The following is a 22,180-nucleotide window of genomic DNA, read 5'->3' as shown; positions in this document are numbered from 1 at the left end:
CTGGCGTTTCCATAGAAACGTTACTCGATTTAATATGAGATCACATAGAACCCATAGTATTTCATAGCGACGCAATTTCTGTGTTAATTCGTCAATGCGAGGGAGCGAGGGATGCAGTAAAGAAGGAATAGTGTATCGGAAAGGAGATACTCGTATCCCAAAAGAAAATCCTGGCGTTTCCATAGAAACGTTACTCGATTTAATATGAGATCACATAGAACCCATAGTATTTCATAGCGACGCAATTTCTGTGTTAATTCGTAAATGTGTGGGAGCGAGGGTTGCAGTAAAGAAGGAATAGTGCATCGCAAAAGAATTACTCGTATCCCAAAAGAAAATCCTGTCGTTTCCATAGAAACGTTACTCGATTTAGAAGGAGAAGTCATAGAACCCATAGTATTTCATAGCGACGCAATTTCTGTGTTAATTCGTCAATGCGAGGGACCGAGGGATGCAGTAAAGAAGGAATAGTGCATCGGAAAGGAGATGTATCCCAAAAGAAAATCCTGTCGTTTCCATAGAAACGTTACTCGATTTAGATGGAGAAGTCATAGAACCCATAGTATTTCATTGCGACGCAATTTCTGTGTTAATTCGTCAATGTGAGGGAGCGAGGGATGCAATAAAGAAGGAATAGTGCATCGGAAAGGAGCAACTCGTATCCCAAAAGATAATCCTGTCGTTTCCATAGAAACGTTACTCGATTTAGAAGGAGAAGTCATAGAAGCCATAGTATTTCATAGCGACGCAATTTCTGTGTTAATTCGTCAATGCGAGGGAGCGAGGGATGCAGTGAAGAAGGAATAGTGCATCGGAAAGGAGATGTATCCCAAAAGAAAATCCTGGCGTTTCCATAGAAACGTTACTCGATTTAGAAGGAGATCTCATAGAACCCATAGCATTTCATAGCGACGCAGTTTCTGTGTTAATTCGTCAATGCGAGGGAGCGAGGGATGCAGTAAAGAAGGAATGGTGCATCGGAAAGGAGATGTATCCCAAAAGAAAATCCTGGCGTTTCCATAGAAACGTTATTCGATTTAGAAGGAGATCTCATAGAACCCATAGTATTTCATAACGACGCAATTTCTGTGTTAATTTGTCAAATCGAGGGAGCGAGGGATGCAGTAAAGAAGGAATAGTGCATCGGAAGAGAGATACTCGTAAGCCAAAAGAAAATCCTGGCGATTCCACAGAAACGTTACTCGATTTAGAAGGAGAAGTCATAGAACCCATAGTATTTCATAGCGACGCTATTTCTGTGTTAATTCGTCAATGTGAGGGAGCGAGGGATGCAGTAAAGAAGGAATAGTGCATCGGAAAGGAGATACTCGTATCCCAAAAGAAAATCCTGGCGTTTCCATAGAAACGTTACTCGATTTAGAAGAAGATCTCATAGAACCCATAGTATTTAATAGCGACGCAGTTTCTGTGTTAATTCGTCAATGCGAGGAAGCAAGGGATGCAGTAAAGAAGGAATAGTGCATCGGAAAGGAGCAACTCGTATCCCAAAAGATAATCCTGGCGTTTCCATAGAAACGTTACTCGATTTAGAAGGAGAAGTCATAGAAGCCATAGTATTTCATAGCGACGCAATTTCTGTGTTAATTCGTCAATGCGAGGGAGCGAGGGATGCAGTAAAGAAGGAATAGTGCATCGGAAAGGAGATACTCGTATCCCAAAAGAAAATCCTGTCGTTTCCATAGAAACGTTAATCGATTTAGATTGAGAAGTCATAGAACCCATAGTATTTCATTGCTCGTCAATTTCTGTGTTAATTCGTCAATGTGAGGGAGCGAGGGATGCAGTAAAGGAGGAATAGTGCATCGGAAAGGAGATTCTCGTATCCCAAAAGAAAATCCTGGCGTTTCCATAGAAACGTTACTCGATTTAGAAGGAGATCTCATAGAACCAATAGTATTTCATAGCGACGCAATTTCTGTGTTAATTCGTCAATGTGAGGGAGCGAGGGATGCAGTAAAGAAGGAATAGTGCATCGGAAAGGAGCTACTCGTATCCCAAAAGAAAATCCTGTCGTTTCCATAGAATCGTTATTCGATTTAGAAGGAGAAGTCATAGAACCCATAGTATTTCATAGCGACGCAGTTTCTGTGTTAATTCGTCAATGCGAGGGAGCGAGGGATTCAGTAAAGAAGGAATAGTGCATCGGAAAGGAGCTACTCGTATCCCACAAGAAAATCCTGGCTTTTCCATAGAAACGTTACGCGATTTAGATGGAGAAGTCATAGAACCCATAGTATTTCATAGCGACGCAATTTCTGTGTTAATTCGTCATTGTGAGGGAGCGAGGGATGAAGTAAAGAAGGAATAGTGCATCGGAAAGGAGATACTCGTATCCCAAAAGAAAATCCTGTCGTTTCCAAAGAAACGTTACTCGATTTAGAAGGAGATCTCATAGAACCCATAGCATTTCATAGCGACGCAGTTTCTGTGTTAATTCGTCAATGCGAGGGAGCGAGGGATGCAGTAAAGAAGGAATGGTGCATCGGAAAGGAGATACTCGTATCCCAAAAGAAAATCCTGGCGTTTCCATAGAAACGTTACTCGATTTAGAAGGAGATCTCATAGAACCCATAGTATTTCATAACGACGCAATTTCTGTGTTAATTCGTCAAATCGAGGGAGCGAGGGATGCAGTACAGAAGGAATAGTGCATCGGAAGAGAGATACTCGTAAGCCAAAAGAAAATATTGGCGTTTCCATAGAAATTTTACTCGATTTAGAAGGAGAAGTCATAGAACCCATAGTATTTCATAGCGACGCAATTTCTGTGTTAATTCGTCAATGCGAGGGAGCGAGGGATGCAGTGAAGAAGGAATAGTGCATAGGAAAGGAGATACTCGTATCCCAAAAGAAAATCCTGGCGTTTCCATAGAAACGTTACTCGATTTAGAAGGAGAAGTCATAGAAACCATAGTATTTCATAGCGACGCAATTTCTGTGTTAATTCGTCAATGCGAGGGAGCGAGGGATGCAGTAAAGAAGGAATAGTGCATCGGAAAGGAGATGTATCCCAAAAAAAAATCCTGTCGTTTCCATAGAAACGTTACTCGATTTAGATGGAGAAGTCATAGAACCCATAGTATTTCATTGCGACGCAATTTCTGTGTTAATTCGTCAATGTGAGGGAGCGAGGGATGCAATAAAGAAGGAATAGTGCATAGGAAAGGAGATACTTGTATCCCAAATGGAAATGCTGTCGTTTCCATAGAAACGTTACTCGATTTAGATGGAGAAGTCATAGAACCCATAGTATATCATAGCGACGCAATTTCTGTGTTAATTGTCAATGTGAGGGAGCGAGGGATAAAATAAAGAAGGAATAGTGCATCGGAAAGGAGAAACTCGTATCCCAAATGGAAATCCTATCGTTTCCACAGAAACGTTACTCGATTTAGAAGGAGAAGTCATTAAACCCATAGTATTTCACAGCGACGCAATTTCTGTGTTAATTCGTCAATGTGAGGAAGCGAGAGATGCAGTAAAGAAGGAATAGTGCATCGGAAAGGAGATACTCGTATCCCAGAAGAAAATCCTGGCGTTTACATAGAAACGTTACTCGATTTAGAATGAGAGGTCATAGAACACATAGTATTTCATAGCGACGCAATTTCTGTGTTAATTCGTCAATGTGAGGGAGCGAGGGATGCAGTAAAGAAGGAATAGTGCATCGGAAAGGAGATACTCGTATCCCAAAAGAAAATCCTGGCGTTTCCATAGAAACATTACTCGATTTAGAAGGAGAAGTCATAGAAACCATAGTATTTCATAGCGACGTAATTTCTGTGTTAATTCGTCAATGTGAGGGAGCGAGGGATGCAGTAAAGAAGGAATAGTGCATCGGAAAGGAGATACTCGTATCCCTAAAGAAAATCCTGTCGTTTCCATAGAAACGTTTCTCGATTTAGATGGAGAAGTCATAGAACACATAGTATTTCATAGCGACGCAATTTCTGTGTTAATTCGTCAATGTGAGGGAGCAAGGGATGCAGTAAAGAAGGAATAGTGCACCGGAAAGGAGACACTCGAATCCCAAAATAAAATCATGGCTTTTCCATAGAAACTTTACTCGATTTAGAAGGAGATCTCATAGAACCCATAGTATTTCATAGCGACGCAATTTCTGTGTTAATTCGTCAATGCGAGGGAGCGAGGGATGCAGTAAAGAAGGAATAGTGCATCGGAAAGGAGATACTCGTATCCCAAAAGAAAATCCTGGCGTTTCCATAGAAACGTTACTCGATTTAATATGAGATCACATAGAACCCATAGTATTTCATAGCGACGCAATTTCTGTGTTAATTCGTCAATGCGAGGGAGCGAGGGATGCAGTAAAGAAGGAATAGTGCATCGGAAAGGAGATACTCGTATCCCAAAAGAAAATCCTGTCGTTTCCATAGAAACGTTACTCGATTTAGATGGAGAAGTCATAGAACCCATAGTATTTCATTGCGACGCAATTTCTGTGTTAATTCGTCAATGTGAGGGAGCGAGGGATGCAATAAAGAAGGAATAGTGCATCGGAATGGAGATACTTGTATCCCAAATGGAATTGCTGTCGTTTCCATAGAAACGTTACTCGATTTAGATGGAGAAGTCATAGAACCCATAGTATATCATAGCGACGCAATTTCTGTGTTAATTGTCAATGTGAGGGAGCGAGGGATAAAATAAAGAAGGAATAGTGCATCGGAAAGGAGAAACTCGTATCCCAAATGGAAATCCTGTCGTTTCCACAGAAACGTTACTCGATTTAGAAGGAGAAGTCATTAAACCCATAGTATTTCACAGCGACGCAATTTCTGTGTTAATTCGTCAATGTGAGGGAGCGAGGGATGCAGTAAAGAAGGAATAGTTCATCGGAATGGAGATACTCGTATCCCAAATGAAAATCCTGGCGTTTCCATAGAAACGTTACTCGATTTAGAAAGAGATCTCATAGAACCCATAGTATTTCATAGCGACGCAATTTCTGTGTTTATTCGTCAATGCGAGCGAGCGAGAGATGCAGTAAAGAAGGAATAGTGCATCGGAAAGGAGATACTCGTATCCCAAAAGAAAATCCTGTCGTTTCCATAGAAACGTTACTCGATTTAGATGGAGAAGTCATAGAACCCATAGTATTTCATAGCAACGCAATTTCTGTGTTCATTCGTCAATGTGAGGGAGCGAGAGATGCAGTAAAGAAGGAATAGTGCATCGGAAAGGAGATACTCGTATCCCAGAAGAAAATCCTGGCGTTTCCATAGAAACGTTACTCGATTTAGAATGAGAGGTCATAGAAACCATAGTATTTCATAGCGACGCAATTTCTGTGTTAATTCGTCAATGCTAGGGAGCGAGGGATGCAGTAAAGAAGGAATAGTGCATCGGAAAGGAGATGTATCCCAAAAGAAAATCCTGTCGTTTCCATAGAAACGTTACTCGATTTAGATGGAGAAGTCATAGAACCCATAGTATTTCATTGCGACGCAATTTCTGTGTTAATTCGTCAATGTGAGGGAGCGAGGGATGCAATAAAGAAGGAATAGTGCATCGGAAAGGAGATACTTGTATCCCAAATGGAAATGCTGTCGTTTCCATAGAAACGTTACTCGATTTAGATGGAGAAGTCATAGAACCCATAGTATATCATAGCGACGCAATTTCTGTGTTAATTGTCAATGTGAGGGAGCGAGGGATAAAATAAAGAAGGAATAGTGCATCGGAAAGGAGAAACTCGTATCCCAAATGGAAATCCTGTCGTTTCCACAGAAACGTTACTCGATTTAGAAGGAGATGTCATAGAACCCATAGTATTTCACAGCGACGCAATTTCTGTGTTAATTCGTCAATGTGAGGGAGCGAGGGATGCAGTAAAGAAGGAATAGTGCATCGGAATGGAGATACTCGTATCCCAAATGAAAATCCTGGCGTTTCCATAGAAACGTTACTCGATTTAGAAAGAGATCTCATAGAACCCATAGTATTTCATAGCGACGCAATTTCTGTGTTAATTCGTCAATGCGAGGGAGCGAGAGATGCAGTAAAGAAGGAATAGTGCATCGGAAAGGAGATACTCGTATCCCAAAAGAAAATCCTGTCGTTTCCATAGAAACGTTACTCGATTTAGATGGAGAAGTCATAGAACCCATAGTATTACATAGGAACGCAATATCTGTGTTAATTCGTCAATGTGAGGGAGCGAGAGATGCAGTAAAGAGGGAATAGTGCATCGGAAAGGAGATACTCGTATCCCAGAAGTAAATCCTGGCGTTTCCATAGAAACGTTACTCGATTTAGAATGAGAGGTCATAGAACACATAGTATTTCATAGCGACGCAATTTCTGTGTTAATTCGTCAATGTGAGGGAGCGAGGGATGCAGTAAAGAAGGAATAGTGCTTCGGAAAGGAGATACTCGTATCCCAAAGAAAATCCTGGCGTTTCCATAGAAACGTTTCTCGATTTAGATGGAGAAGTCATAGAACACATAGTATTTCATAGCGACGCAATTTCTGTGTTAATTCGTCAATGTGAGGGAGCGAGGGATGCAGTAAAGAAGGAATAGTGCATCGGAAAGGAGATACTCGTATCCCAGAAGAAAATCCTGGCGTTTCCATAGAAACGTTACTCGATTTAGAATGAGAGGTCATAGAACACATAGTATTTCATAGCGACGCAATTTCTGTGTTAATTCGTCAATGTGAGGGAGCGAGGGATGCAGTAAAGAAGGAATAGTGCATCGGAAAGGAGATACTCGTATCCCAAAAGAAAATCCTGTCGTTTCCATAGAAACGTTTCTCGATTTAGATGGAGAAGTCATAGAACACATAGTATTTCATAGCGACGCAATTTCTGTGTTAATTCGTCAATGTGAGGGAGCAAGGGATGCAGTAAAGAAGGAATAGTGCACCGGAAAGGAGACACTCGAATCCCAAAATAAAATCATGGCTTTTCCATAGAAACTTTACTCGATTTAGAAGGAGATCTCATAGAACCCATAGTATTTCATAGCGACGCAATTTCTGTGTTAATTCGTCAATGCGAGGGAGCGAGGGATGCAGTAAAGAAGGAATAGTGCATCGGAAAGGAGATACTCGTATCCCAAAAGAAAATCCTGGCGTTTCCATAGAAACGTTACTCGATTTAATATGAGATCACATAGAACCCATAGTATTTCATAGCGACGCAATTTCTGTGTTAATTCGTCAATGCGAGGGAGCGAGGGATGCAGTAAAGAAGGAATAGTGCATCGGAAAGGAGATACTCGTATCCCAAAAGAAAATCCTGTCGTTTCCATAGAAACGTTACTCGATTTAGATGGAGAAGTCATAGAACCCATAGTATTTCATTGCGACGCAATTTCTGTGTTAATTCGTCAATGTGAGGGAGCGAGGGATGCAATAAAGAAGGAATAGTGCATCGGAAAGGAGATACTTGTATCCCAAATGGAAATGCTGTCGTTTCCATAGAAACGTTACTCGATTTAGATGGAGAAGTCATAGAACCCATAGTATATCATAGCGAGGCAATTTCTGTGTTAATTGTCAATGTGAGTGAGCGAGGGATAAAACAAAGAAGGAATAGTGCATCGGAAAGGAGAAACTCGTATCCCAAATGGAAATCCTGTCGTTTCCACAGAAACGTTACTCGATTTAGAAGGAGAAGTCATAGAACACATAGTATTTCACAGCGACGCAATTTCTGTGTTAATTCGTCAATGTGAGGGAGCGAAGGATGCAGTAAAGAAGGAATAGTGCATCGGAATGGAGATACTCGTATCCCAAATGAAAATCCTGGCGTTTCCACAGAAACGTTACTCGATTTAGAAAGAGATCTCATAGAACCCATAGTATTTCATAGCGACGCAATTTCTGTGTTAATTCGTCAATGCGATGGAGCGAGAGATGCAGTAAAGAAGGAATAGTGCATCGGAAAGGAGATACTCGTATCCCAAAAGAAAATCCTGTCGTTTCCATAGAAACGTTACTCGATTTAGATGGAGAAGTCATAGAACCCATAGTATTCCATAGGAACGCAATTTCTGTGTTAATTCGTCAATGTGAGGGAGCGAGAGATGCAGTAAAGAAGGAATAGTGCATCGGAAAGGAGATACTCGTATCCCAGAAGAAAATCCTGGCGTTTCCATAGAAACGTTACTCGATTTAGAATGAGAGGTCATAGAACACATAGTATTTCATAGCGACGCAATTTCTGTGTTAATTCGTCAATGTGAGGGAGCGAGGGATGCAGTAAAGAAGGAATAGTGCATCGGAAAGGAGATACTCGTATCCCAAAGAAAATCCTGGCGTTTCCATAGAAACGTTACTCGATTTAGAAGGAGAAGTCATAGAACGCATAGTATTTCATAGCGACGTAATTTCTGTGTTAATTCGTCAATGTGAGGGAGCGAGGGATGCAGTAAAGAAGGAATAGTGCATCGGAAAGGAGATACTCGTATCCCAAAACAAAATCCTGTCGTTTCCATAGAAACGTTTCTCGATTTAGATGGAGAAGTCATAGAACACATAGTATTTCATAGCGACGCAATTTCTGTGTTAATTCGTCAATGTGAGGGAGCGAGGGATGCAGTAGAGAAGGAATAGTGCATCGGAAAGGAGATACTCGTATCCCAGAAGAAAATCCTGGCGTTTCCATAGAAACGTTACTCGATTTAGAATGAGAGGTCATAGAACACATAGTATTTCATAGCGACGCAATTTCTGTGTTAATTCGTCAATGTGAGGGAGCGAGGGATGCAGTAAAGAAGGAATAGTGCATCGGAAAGGTGATACTCGTATCCCAAAAGAAAATCCTGTCGTTTCCATAGAAACGTTTCTCGATTTAGATGGAGAAGTCATAGAACACATAGTATTTCATAGCGACGCAATTTCTGTGTTAATTCGTCAATGTGAGGGAGCAAGGGATGCAGTAAAGAAGGAATAGTGCACCGGAAAGGAGACACTCGAATCCCAAAATTAAATCATGGCTTTTCCATAGAAACTTTACTCGATTTAGAAGGAGATCTCATAGAACCCATAGTATTTCATAGCGACGCAATTTCTGTGTTAATTCGTCAATGCGAGAGAGCGAGGGATGCAGTAAAGAAGGAAAGGTGCATCGGAAAGGAGATACTCGTATCCCAAAAGAAAATCCTGGCGTTTCCATAGAAACGTTACTCGATTTAATATGAGATCACATAGAACCCATAGTATTTCATAGCGATGCAATTTCTGTGTTAATTCGTCAATGCGAGGGAGCGAGGGATGCAGTAAAGAAGGAATAGTGCATCGGAAAGGAGATACTCGTATCCCAAAAGAAAATCCTGTCGTTTCCATAGAAACGTTACTCGATTTAGGTGGAGAAGTCATAGAACCCATAGTATTTCATAGCGACGCAATTTCTGTGTTAATTCGTCAATGTGAGGGAGCGAGGGATGCAATAAAGAAGGAATAGTGCATCGGAAAGGACATACTTGTATCCCAAATGGAAATGCTGTCGTTTCCATAGAAACGTTACTCGATTTAGATGGAGAAGTCATAGAACCCATAGTATATCATAGCGACGCAATTTCTGTGTTAATTGTCAATGTGAGGGAGCGAGGGATAAAATAAAGAAGGAATAGTGCATCGGAAAGGAGAAACTCGTATCCCAAATGGAAATCCTGTCGTTTCCACAGAAACGTTACTCGATTTAGAAGGAGAAGTCATAGAACCCATAGTATTTCACAGCGACGCAATTTCTGTGTTAATTCGTCAATGTGAGGGAGCGAGGGATGCAGTAAAGAAGGAATAGTGCATCGGAATGGAGATACTCGTATCCCAAATGAAAATCCTGGCGTTTCCATAGAAACGTTACTCGATTTAGAAAGAGATCTCATAGAACCCATAGTATTTCATAGCGACGCAATTTCTGTGTTAATTCGTCAATGCGAGGGAGCGAGAGATGCAGTAACGAAGGAATAGTGCATCGGAAAGGAGATACTCGTATCCCAAAAGAAAATCCTGTCGTTTCCATAGAAACGTTACTCGATTTAGATGGAGAAGTCATAGAACCCATAGTATTTCATAGGAACGCAATTTCTGTGTTAATTCGTCAATGTGAGGGAGCGAGAGATGCAGTAAAGAAGGAATAGTGCATCGGAAAGGAGATACTCGTATCCCAGAAGAAAATCCTGGCGTTTCCATAGAAACGTTACTCGATTTAGAATGAGAGGTCATAGAACACATAGTATTTCATAGCGACGCAATTTCTGTGTTAATTCGTCAATGTGAGGGAGCGAGGGATGCAGTAAAGAAGGAATAGTGCATCGGAAAGGAGATACTCGTATCCCAAAGAAAATCCTGGCGTTTCCATAGAAACGTTACTCGATTTAGAAGGAGAAGTCATAGAACCCATAGTATTTCATAGCGACGTAATTTCTGTGTTAATTCGTCAATGTGAGGGAGCGAGGGATGCAGTAAAGAAGGAATAGTGCATCGGAAAGGAGATACTCGTATCCCAAAACAAAATCCTGTCGTTTCCATAGAAACGTTTCTCGATTTAGATGGAGAAGTCATAGAACACATAGTATTTCATAGCGACGCAATTTCTGTGTTAATTCGTCAATGTGAGGGAGCGAGGGATGCAGTAAAGAAGGAATAGTGCATCGGAAAGGAGATACTCGTATCCCAGAAGAAAATCCTGGCGTTTCCATAGAAACGTTACTCGATTTAGAATGAGAGGTCATAGAACACATAGTATTTCATAGCGACGCAATTTCTGTGTTAATTCGTCAATGTGAGGGAGCAAGGGATGCAGTAAAGAAGGAATAGTGCATCGGAAAGGTGATACTCGTATCCCAAAAGAAAATCCTGTCGTTTCCATAGAAACGTTTCTCGATTTAGATGGAGAAGTCATAGAACACATAGTATTTCATAGCGACGCAATTTCTGTGTTAATTCGTCAATGTGAGGGAGCAAGGGATGCAGTAAAGAAGGAATAGTGCACCGGAAAGGAGACACTCGAATCCCAAAATAAAATCATGGCTTTTCCATAGAAACTTTACTCGATTTAGAAGGAGATCTCATAGAACCCATAGTATTTCATAGCGACGCAATTTCTGTGTTAATTCGTCAATGCGAGGGAGCGAGGGATGCAGTAAAGAAGGAATAGTGCATCGGAAAGGAGATACTCGTATCCCAAAAGAAAATCCTGGCGTTTCCATATAAACGTTACTCGATTTAATATGAGATCACATAGAACCCATAGTATTTCATAGCGACGCAATTTCTGTGTTAATTCGTCAATGCGAGGGAGCGAGGGATGCAGTAAAGAAGGAATAGTGCATCGGAAAGGAGAAACTCGTATCCCAAAAGAAAATCCTGTCGTTTCCATAGAAACGTTACTCGATTTAGATGGAGAAGTCATAGAACCCATAGTATTACATTGCGACGCAATTTCTGTGTTAATTCGTCAATGTGAGGGAGCGAGGGATGCAATAAAGAAGGAATAGTGCATCGGAAAGGAGATACTTGTATCCCAAATGGAAATGCTGTCGTTTCCATAGAAACGTTACTCGATTTAGATGGAGAAGTCATAGAACCCATAGTATATCATAGCGACGCAATTTCTGTGTTAATTGTCAATGTGAGGGAGCGAGGGATAAAATAAAGAAGGAATAGTGCATCGGAAAGGAGAAACTCGTATCCCAAATGGAAATCCTGTCGTTTCCACAGAAACGTTACTCGATTTAGAAGGAGAAGTCATTAAACCCATAGTATTTCACAGCGACGCAATTTCTGTGTTAATTCGTCAATGTGAGGGAGCGAGGGATGCAGTAAAGAAGGAATAGTGCATCGGAATGGAGATACTCGTATCCCAAATGAAAATCCTGGCGTTTCCATAGAAACGTTACTCGATTTAGAAAGAGATCTCATAGAACCCATAGTATTTCATAGCGACGCAATTTCTGTGTTAATTCGTCAAGGCGAGGGAGCGAGAGATGCAGTAAAGAAGGAATAGTGCACCGGAAAGGAGACACTCGTATCCCAAAATAAAATCATGGCTTTTCCATAGAAACTTTACTCGATTTAGAAGGAGATCTCATAGAACCCATAGTATTTCATAGCGACGCAATTTCTGTGTTAATTCGTCAATGCGAGGGAGCGAGGGATGCAGTAAAGAAGGAATGGTGCATCGGAAAGGAGATACTCGTATCCCAAAAGAAAATCCTGGCGTTTCCATATAAACGTTACTCGATTTAATATGAGATCACATAGAACCCATAGTATTTCATAGCGACGCAATTTCTGTGTTAATTCGTCAATGCGAGGGAGCGAGGGATGCAGTAAAGAAGGAATAGTGCATCGGAAAGGAGAAACTCGTATCCCAAAAGAAAATCCTGTCGTTTCCATAGAAACGTTACTCGATTTAGATGGAGAAGTCATAGAACCCATAGTATTTCATTGCGACGCAATTTCTGTGTTAATTCGTCAATGTGAGGGAGCGAGGGATGCAATAAAGAAGGAATAGTGCATCGGAAAGGAGATACTTGTATCCCAAATGGAAATGCTGTCGTTTCCATAGAAACGTTACTCGATTTAGATGGAGAAGTCATAGAACCCATAGTATATCATAGCGAGGCAATTTCTGTGTTAATTGTCAATGTGAGTGAGCGAGGGATAAAATAAAGAAGGAATAGTGCATCGGAAAGGAGAAACTCGTATCCCAAATGGAAATCCTGTCGTTTCCACAGAAACGTTACTCGATTTAGAAGGAGAAGTCATAGAACACATAGTATTTCACAGCGACGCAATTTCTGTGTTAATTCGTCAATGTGAGGGAGCGAAGGATGCAGTAAAGAAGGAATAGTGCATCGGAATGGAGATACTCGTATCCCAAATGAAAATCCTGGCGTTTCCACAGAAACGTTACTCGATTTAGAAAGAGATTTCATAGAACGTATAGTATTTCATAGCGACGCAATTTCTGTGTTAATTCGTCAATGCGATGGAGCGAGAGATGCAGTAAAGAAGGAATAGTGCATCGGAAAGGAGATACTCGTATCCCAAAAGAAAATCCTGTCGTTTCCATAGAAACGTTACTCGATTTAGATGGAGAAGTCATAGAACCCATAGTATTTCATAGGAACGCAATTTCTGTGTTAATTCGTCAATGTGAGGGAGCGAGAGATGCAGTAAAGAAGGAATAGTGCATCGGAAAGGAGATACTTGTATCCCAGAAGAAAATCCTGGCGTTTCCATAGAAACGTTACTCGATTTAGAATGAGAGGTCATAGAACACATAGTATTTCATAGCGACGCAATTTCTGTGTTAATTCGTCAATGTGAGGGAGCGAGGGATGCAGTAAAGAAGGAATAGTGCATCGGAAAGGAGATACTCGTATCCCAAAGAAAATCCTGGCGTTTCCATAGAAACGTTACTCGATTTAGAAGGAGAAGTCATAGAACGCATAGTATTTCATAGCGACGTAATTTCTGTGTTAATTCGTCAATGTGAGGGAGCGAGGGATGCAGTAAAGAAGGAATAGTGCATCGGAAAGGAGATACTCGTATCCCAAAACAAAATCCTGTCGTTTCCATAGAAACGTTTCTCGATTTAGATGGAGAAGTCATAGAACACATAGTATTTCATAGCGACGCAATTTCTGTGTTAATTCGTCAATGTGAGGGAGCGAGGGATGCAGTAGAGAAGGAATAGTGCATCGGAAAGGAGATACTCGTATCCCAGAAGAAAATCCTGGCGTTTCCATAGAAACGTTACTCGATTTAGAATGAGAGGTCATAGAACACATAGTATTTCATAGCGACGCAATTTCTGTGTTAATTCGTCAATGTGAGGGAGCGAGGGATGCAGTAAAGAAGGAATAGTGCATCGGAAAGGTGATACTCGAATCCCAAAAGAAAATCCTGTCGTTTCCATAGAAACGTTTCTCGATTTAGATGGAGAAGTCATAGAACACATAGTATTTCATAGCGACGCAATTTCTGTGTTAATTCGTCAATGTGAGGGAGCAAGGGATGCAGTAAAGAAGGAATAGTGCACCGGAAAGGAGACACTCGAATCCCAAAATTAAATCATGGCTTTTCCATAGAAACTTTACTCGATTTAGAAGGAGATCTCATAGAACCCATAGTATTTCATAGCGACGCAATTTCTGTGTTAATTCGTCAATGTGAGGGAGCGAGGGATGCAGTAAAGAAGGAATAGTGCATCGGAAAGGAGATACTCGTATCCCAAAACAAAATCCTGTCGTTTCCATAGAAACGTTTCTCGATTTAGATGGAGAAGTCATAGAACCCATAGTATATCATAGCGACGCAATTTCTGTGTTAATTGTCAATGTGAGGGAGCGAGGGATAAAATAAAGAAGGAATAGTGCATCGGAAAGGAGAAACTCGTATCCCAAATGGAAATCCTGTCGTTTCCACAGAAACGTTACTCGATTTAGAAGGAGAAGTCATAGAACCCATAGTATTTCACAGCGACGCAATTTCTGTGTTAATTCGTCAATGTGAGGGAGCGAGGGATGCAGTAAAGAAGGAATAGTGCATCGGAATGGAGATACTCGTATCCCAAATGAAAATCCTGGCGTTTCCATAGAAACGTTACTCGATTTAGAAAGAGATCTCATAGAACCCATAGTATTTCATAGCGACGCAATTTCTGTGTTAATTCGTCAATGCGAGGGAGCGAGAGATGCAGTAACGAAGGAATAGTGCATCGGAAAGGAGATACTCGTATCCCAAAAGAAAATCCTGTCGTTTCCATAGAAACGTTACTCGATTTAGATGGAGAAGTCATAGAACCCATAGTATTTCATAGGAACGCAATTTCTGTGTTAATTCGTCAATGTGAGGGAGCGAGAGATGCAGTAAAGAAGGAATAGTGCATCGGAAAGGAGATACTCGTATCCCAGAAGAAAATCCTGGCGTTTCCATAGAAACGTTACTCGATTTAGAATGAGAGGTCATAGAACACATAGTATTTCATAGCGACGCAATTTCTGTGTTAATTCGTCAATGTGAGGGAGCGAGGGATGCAGTAAAGAAGGAATAGTGCATCGGAAAGGAGATACTCGTATCCCAAAGAAAATCCTGGCGTTTCCATAGAAACGTTACTCGATTTAGAAGGAGAAGTCATAGAACCCATAGTATTTCATAGCGACGTAATTTCTGTGTTAATTCGTCAATGTGAGGGAGCGAGGGATGCAGTAAAGAAGGAATAGTGCATCGGAAAGGAGATACTCGTATCCCAAAACAAAATCCTGTCGTTTCCATAGAAACGTTTCTCGATTTAGATGGAGAAGTCATAGAACAAATAGTATTTCATAGCGACGCAATTTCTGTGTTAATTCGTCAATGTGAGGGAGCGAGGGATGCAGTAAAGAAGGAATAGTGCATCGGAAAGGAGATACTCGTATCCCAAAAGAAAATCCTGGCGTTTCCATAGAAACGTTACTCGATTTAGAATGAGAGGTCATAGAACACATAGTATTTCATAGCGACACAATTTCTGTGTTAATTCGTCAATGTGAGGGAGCAAGGGATGCAGTAAAGAAGGAATAGTGCATCGGAAAGGTGATACTCGTATCCCAAAAGAAAATCCTGTCGTTTCCATAGAAACGTTTCTCGATTTAGATGGAGAAGTCATAGAACACATAGTATTTCATAGCGACGCAATTTCTGTGTTAATTCGTCAATGTGAGGGAGCAAGGGATGCAGTAAAGAAGGAATAGTGCACCGGAAAGGAGACACTCGAATCCCAAAATAAAATCATGGCTTTTCCATAGAAACTTTACTCGATTTAGAAGGAGATCTCATAGAACCCATAGTAATTCATAGCGACGAAATTTCTGTGTTAATTCGTCAATGCGAGGGAGCGAGGGATGCAGTAAAGAAGGAATAGTGCATCGGAAAGGAGATACTCGTATCCCAAAAGAAAATCCTGGCGTTTCCATATAAACGTTACTCGATTTAATATGAGATCACATAGAACCCATAGTATTTCATAGCGACGCAATTTCTGTGTTAATTCGTCAATGCGAGGGAGCGAGGGATGCAGTAAAGAAGGAATAGTGCATCGGAAAGGAGAAACTCGTATCCCAAAAGAAAATCCTGTCGTTTCCATAGAAACGTTACTCGATTTAGATGGAGAAGTCATAGAACCCATAGTATTACATTGCGACGCAATTTCTGTGTTAATTCGTCAATGTGAGGGAGCGAGGGATGCAATAAAGAAGGAATAGTGCATCGGAAAGGAGATACTTGTATCCCAAATGGAAATGCTGTCGTTTCCATAGAAACGTTACTCGATTTAGATGGAGAAGTCATAGAACCCATAGTATATCATAGCGACGCAATTTCTGTGTTAATTGTCAATGTGAGGGAGCGAGGGATAAAATAAAGAAGGAATAGTGCATCGGAAAGGAGAAACTCGTATCCCAAATGGAAATCCTGTCGTTTCCACAGAAACGTTACTCGATTTAGAAGGAGAAGTCATTAAACCCATAGTATTTCACAGCGACGCAATTTCTGTGTTAATTCGTCAATGTGAGGGAGCGAGGGATGCAGTAAAGAAGGAATAGTGCATCGGAATGGAGATACTCGTATCCCAAATGAAAATCCTGGCGTTTCCATAGAAACGTTACTCGATTTAGAAAGAGATCTCATAGAACCCATAGTATTTCATAGCGACGCAATTTCTGTGTTAATTCGTCAAGGCGAGGGAGCGAGAGATGCAGTAAAGAAGGAATAGTGCACCGGAAAGGAGACACTCGAATCCCAAAATAAAATCATGGCTTTTCCATAGAAACTTTACTCGATTTAGAAGGAGATCTCATAGAACCCATAGTATTTCATAGCGACGCAATTTCTGTGTTAATTCGTCAATGCGAGGGAGCGAGGGATGCAGTAAAGAAGGAATAGTGCATCGGAAAGGAGATACTCGTATCCCAAAAGAAAATCCTGGCGTTTCCATATAAACGTTACTCGATTTAATATGAGATCACATAGAACCCATAGTATTTCATAGCGACGCAATTTCTGTGTTAATTCGTCAATGCGAGGGAGCGAGGGATGCAGTAAAGAAGGAATAGTGCATCGGAAAGGAGAAACTCGTATCCCAAAAGAAAATCCTGTCGTTTCCATAGAAACGTTACTCGATTTAGATGGAGAAGTCATAGAACCCATAGTATTTCATTGCGACGCAATTTCTGTGTTAATTCGTCAATGTGAGGGAGCGAGGGATGCAATAAAGAAGGAATAGTGCATCGGAAAGGAGATACTTGTATCCCAAATGGAAATGCTGTCGTTTCCATAGAAACGTTACTCGATTTAGATGGAGAAGTCATAGAACCCATAGTATATCATAGCGAGGCAATTTCTGTGTTAATTGTCAATGTGAGTGAGCGAGGGATAAAATAAAGAAGGAATAGTGCATCGGAAAGGAGAAACTCGTATCCCAAATGGAAATCCTGTCGTTTCCACAGAAACGTTACTCGATTTAGAAGGAGAAGTCATAGAACACATAGTATTTCACAGCGACGCAATTTCTGTGTTAATTCGTCAATGTGAGGGAGCGAAGGATGCAGTAAAGAAGGAATAGTGCATCGGAATGGAGATACTCGTATCCCAAATGAAAATCCTGGCGTTTCCACAGAAACGTTACTCGATTTAGAAAGAGATTTCATAGAACGTATAGTATTTCATAGCGACGCAATTTCTGTGTTAATTCGTCAATGCGATGGAGCGAGAGATGCAGTAAAGAAGGAATAGTGCATCGGAAAGGAGATACTCGTATCCCAAAAGAAAATCCTGTCGTTTCCATAGAAACGTTACTCGATTTAGATGGAGAAGTCATAGAACCCATAGTATTTCATAGGAACGCAATTTCTGTGTTAATTCGTCAATGTGAGGGAGCGAGAGATGCAGTAAAGAAGGAATAGTGCATCGGAAAGGAGATACTTGTATCCCAGAAGAAAATCCTGGCGTTTCCATAGAAACGTTACTCGATTTAGAATGAGAGGTCATAGAACACATAGTATTTCATAGCGACGCAATTTCTGTGTTAATTCGTCAATGTGAGGGAGCGAGGGATGCAGTAAAGAAGGAATAGTGCATCGGAAAGGAGATACTCGTATCCCAAAGAAAATCCTGGCGTTTCCATAGAAACGTTACTCGATTTAGAAGGAGAAGTCATAGAACGCATAGTATTTCATAGCGACGTAATTTCTGTGTTAATTCGTCAATGTGAGGGAGCGAGGGATGCAGTAAAGAAGGAATAGTGCATCGGAAAGGAGATACTCGTATCCCAAAACAAAATCCTGTCGTTTCCATAGAAACGTTTCTCGATTTAGATGGAGAAGTCATAGAACACATAGTATTTCATAGCGACGCAATTTCTGTGTTAATTCGTCAATGTGAGGGAGCGAGGGATGCAGTAGAGAAGGAATAGTGCATCGGAAAGGAGATACTCGTATCCCAGAAGAAAATCCTGGCGTTTCCATAGAAACGTTACTAGATTTAGAATGAGAGGTCATAGAACACATAGTATTTCATAGCGACGCAATTTCTGTGTTAATTCGTCAATGTGAGGGAGCGAGGGATGCAGTAAAGAAGGAATAGTGCATCGGAAAGGTGATACTCGAATCCCAAAAGAAAATCCTGTCGTTTCCATAGAAACGTTTCTCGATTTAGATGGAGAAGTCATAGAACACATAGTATTTCATAGCGACGCAATTTCTGTGTTAATTCGTCAATGTGAGGGAGCAAGGGATGCAGTAAAGAAGGAATAGTGCACCGGAAAGGAGACACTCGAATCCCAAAATTAAATCATGGCTTTTCCATAGAAACTTTACTCGATTTAGAAGGAGATCTCATAGAACCCATAGTATTTCATAGCGACGCAATTTCTGTGTTAATTCGTCAATGCGAGAGAGCGAGGGATGCAGTAAAGAAGGAATAGTGCATCGGAAAGGAGATACTCGTATCCCAAAAGAAAATCCTGGCGTTTCCATAGAAACGTTACTCGATTTAATATGAGATCACATAGAACCCATAGTATTTCATAGCGACGCAATTTCTGTGTTAATTCGTCAATGCGAGGGAGCGAGGGATGCAGTAAAGAAGGAATAGTGCATCGGAAAGGAGATACTCGTATCCCAAAAGAAAATCCTGTCGTTTCCATAGAAACGTTACTCGATTTAGATGGAGAAGTCATAGAACCCATAGTATATCATAGCGACGCAATTTCTGTGTTAATTGTCAATGTGAGGGAGCGAGGGATAAAATAAAGAAGGAATAGTGCATCGGAAAGGAGAAACTCGTATCCCAAATGGAAATCCTGTCGTTTCCACAGAAACGTTACTCGATTTAGAAGGAGAAGTCATAGAACCCATAGTATTTCACAGCGACGCAATTTCTGTGTTAATTCGTCAATGTGAGGGAGCGAGGGATGCAGTAAAGAAGGAATAGTGCATCGGAATGGAGATACTCGTATCCCAAATGAAAATCCTGGCGTTTCCATAGAAACGTTACTCGATTTAGAAAGAGATCTCATAGAACCCATAGTATTTCATAGCGACGCAATTTCTGTGTTAATTCGTCAATGCGAGGGAGCGAGAGATGCAGTAACGAAGGAATAGTGCATCGGAAAGGAGATACTCGTATCCCAAAAGAAAATCCTGTCGTTTCCATAGAAACGTTACTCGATTTAGATGGAGAAGTCATAAAACCCATAGTATTTCATAGGAACGCAATTTCTGTGTTAATTCGTCAATGTGAGGGAGCGAGAGATGCAGTAAAGAAGGAATAGTGCATCGGAAAGGAGATACTCGTATCCCAGAAGAAAATCCTGGCGTTTCCATAGAAACGTTACTCGATTTAGAATGAGAGGTCATAGAACACATAGTATTTCATAGCGACGCAATTTCTGTGTTAATTCGTCAATGTGAGGGAGCGAGGGATGCAGTAAAGAAGGAATAGTGCATCGGAAAGGTGATACTCGTATCCCAAAAGAAAATCCTGTCGTTTCCATAGAAACGTTTCTCGATTTAGATGGAGAAGTCATAGAACACATAGTATTTCATAGCGACGCAATTTCTGTGTTAATTCGTCAATGTGAGGGAGCAAGGGATGCAGTAAAGAAGGAATAGTGCACCGGAAAGGAGACACTCGAATCCCAAAATAAAATCATGGCTTTTCCATAGAAACTTTACTCGATTTAGAAGGAGATCTCATAGAACCCATAGTATTTCATAGCGACGCAATTTCTGTGTTAATTCGTCAATGCGAGGGAGCGAGGGATGCAGTAAAGAAGGAATAGTGCATCGGAAAGGAGATACTCGTATCCCAAAAGAAAATCCTGGCGTTTCCATAGAAACGTTACTCGATTTAATATGAGATCACATAGAACCCATAGTATTTCATAGCGACGCAATTTCTGTGTTAATTCTTCAATGCGAGGGAGCGAGGGATGCAGTAAAGAAGGAATAGTGCATCGGAAAGGAGAAACTCGTATCCCAAAAGAAAATCCTGTCGTTTCCATAGAAACGTTACTCGATTTAGATGGAGAAGTCGTAGAACCCATAGTATTTCATTGCGACGCAATTTCTGTGTTAATTCGTCAATGTGAGGGAGCGAGGGATGCAATAAAGAAGGAATAGTGCATCGGAAAGGAGATACTTGTATCCCAAATGGAAATGCTGTCGTTTCCATAGAAACGTTACTCGATTTAGATGGAAAAGTCATAGAACCCATAGTATATCATAGCGACGCAATTTCTGTGTTAATTGTCAATGTGAGGGAGCGAGGGATAAAATAAAGAAGGAATAGTGCATCGGAAAGGAGAAACTCGTATCCCAAATGGAAATCCTGTCGTTTCCACAGAAACGTTACTCGATTTAGAAGGAGAAGTCATTAAACCCATAGTATTTCACAGCGACGCAATTTCTGTGTTAATTCGTCAATGTGAGGGAGGGAGGGATGCAGTAAAGAAGGAATAGTGCATCGGAATGGAGATACTCGTATCCCAAATGAAAATCCTGGCGTTTCCATAGAAACGTTACTCGATTTAGAAAGAGATCTCATAGAACCCATAGTATTTCATAGCGACGCAATTTCTGTGTTAATTCGTCAAGGCGAGGGAGCGAGAGATGCAGTAAAGAAGGAATAGTGCATCGGAAAGGAGATACTCGTATCCCAAAAGAAAATCCTGTCGTTTCCATAGAAACGTTACTCGATTTAGATGGAGAAGTCATAGAACCCATAGTATTTCATAGGAACGCAATTTCTGTGTTAATTCGTCAATGTGAGGGAGCGAGAGATGCAGTAAAGAAGGAATAGTGCATCGGAAAGGAGATACTCGTATCCCAGAAGAAAATCCTGGCGTTTCCATAGAAACGTTACTCGATTTAGAATGAGAGGTCAAAGAAACCATAGTATTTCATAGCGACGCAATTTCTGTGTTAATTCGTCAATGCGAGGGAGCGAGGGATGCAGTAAAGAAGGAATAGTGCATCGGAAAGGAGATGTATCCCAAAAGAAAATCCTGTCGTTTCCATAGAAACGTTACTCGATTTAGATGGAGAAGTCATAGAACCCATAGTATTTCATTGCGACGCAATTTCTGTGTTAATTCGTCAATGTGAGGGAGCGAGGGATGCAATAAAGAAGGAATAGTGCATCGGAAAGGAGATACTTGTATCCCAAATGGAAATGCTGTCGTTTCCATAGAAACGTTACTCGATTTAGATGGAGAAGTCATAGAACCCATAGTATATCATAGCGACGCAATTTCTGTGTTAAATGTCAATGTGAGGGAGCGAGGGATAAAATAAAGAAGGAATAGTGCATCGGAAAGGAGAAACTCGTATCCCAAATGGAAATCCTGTCGTTTCCACAGAAACGTTACTCGATTTAGAAGGAGAAGTCATTAAACCCATAGTATTTCACAGCGACGCAATTTCTGTGTTAATTCGTCAATGTGAGGGAGCGAGGGATGCAGTAAAGAAGGAATAGTGCATCGGAATGGAGATACTCGTATCCCAAATGAAAATCCTGGCGTTTCCATAGAAACGTTACTCGATTTAGAAAGAGATCTCATAGAACCCATAGTATTTCATAGCGACGCAATTTCTGTGTTAATTCGTCAATGCGAGGGAGCGAGAGATGCAGTAAAGA

Source organism: Schistocerca nitens, chromosome 6 (assembly GCF_023898315.1).
Source record: "Schistocerca nitens isolate TAMUIC-IGC-003100 chromosome 6, iqSchNite1.1, whole genome shotgun sequence".
Classification (NCBI taxonomy): Eukaryota; Metazoa; Arthropoda; class Insecta; order Orthoptera; family Acrididae; genus Schistocerca; species Schistocerca nitens.
Note: the sequence above shows the minus strand (reverse complement) of the source record.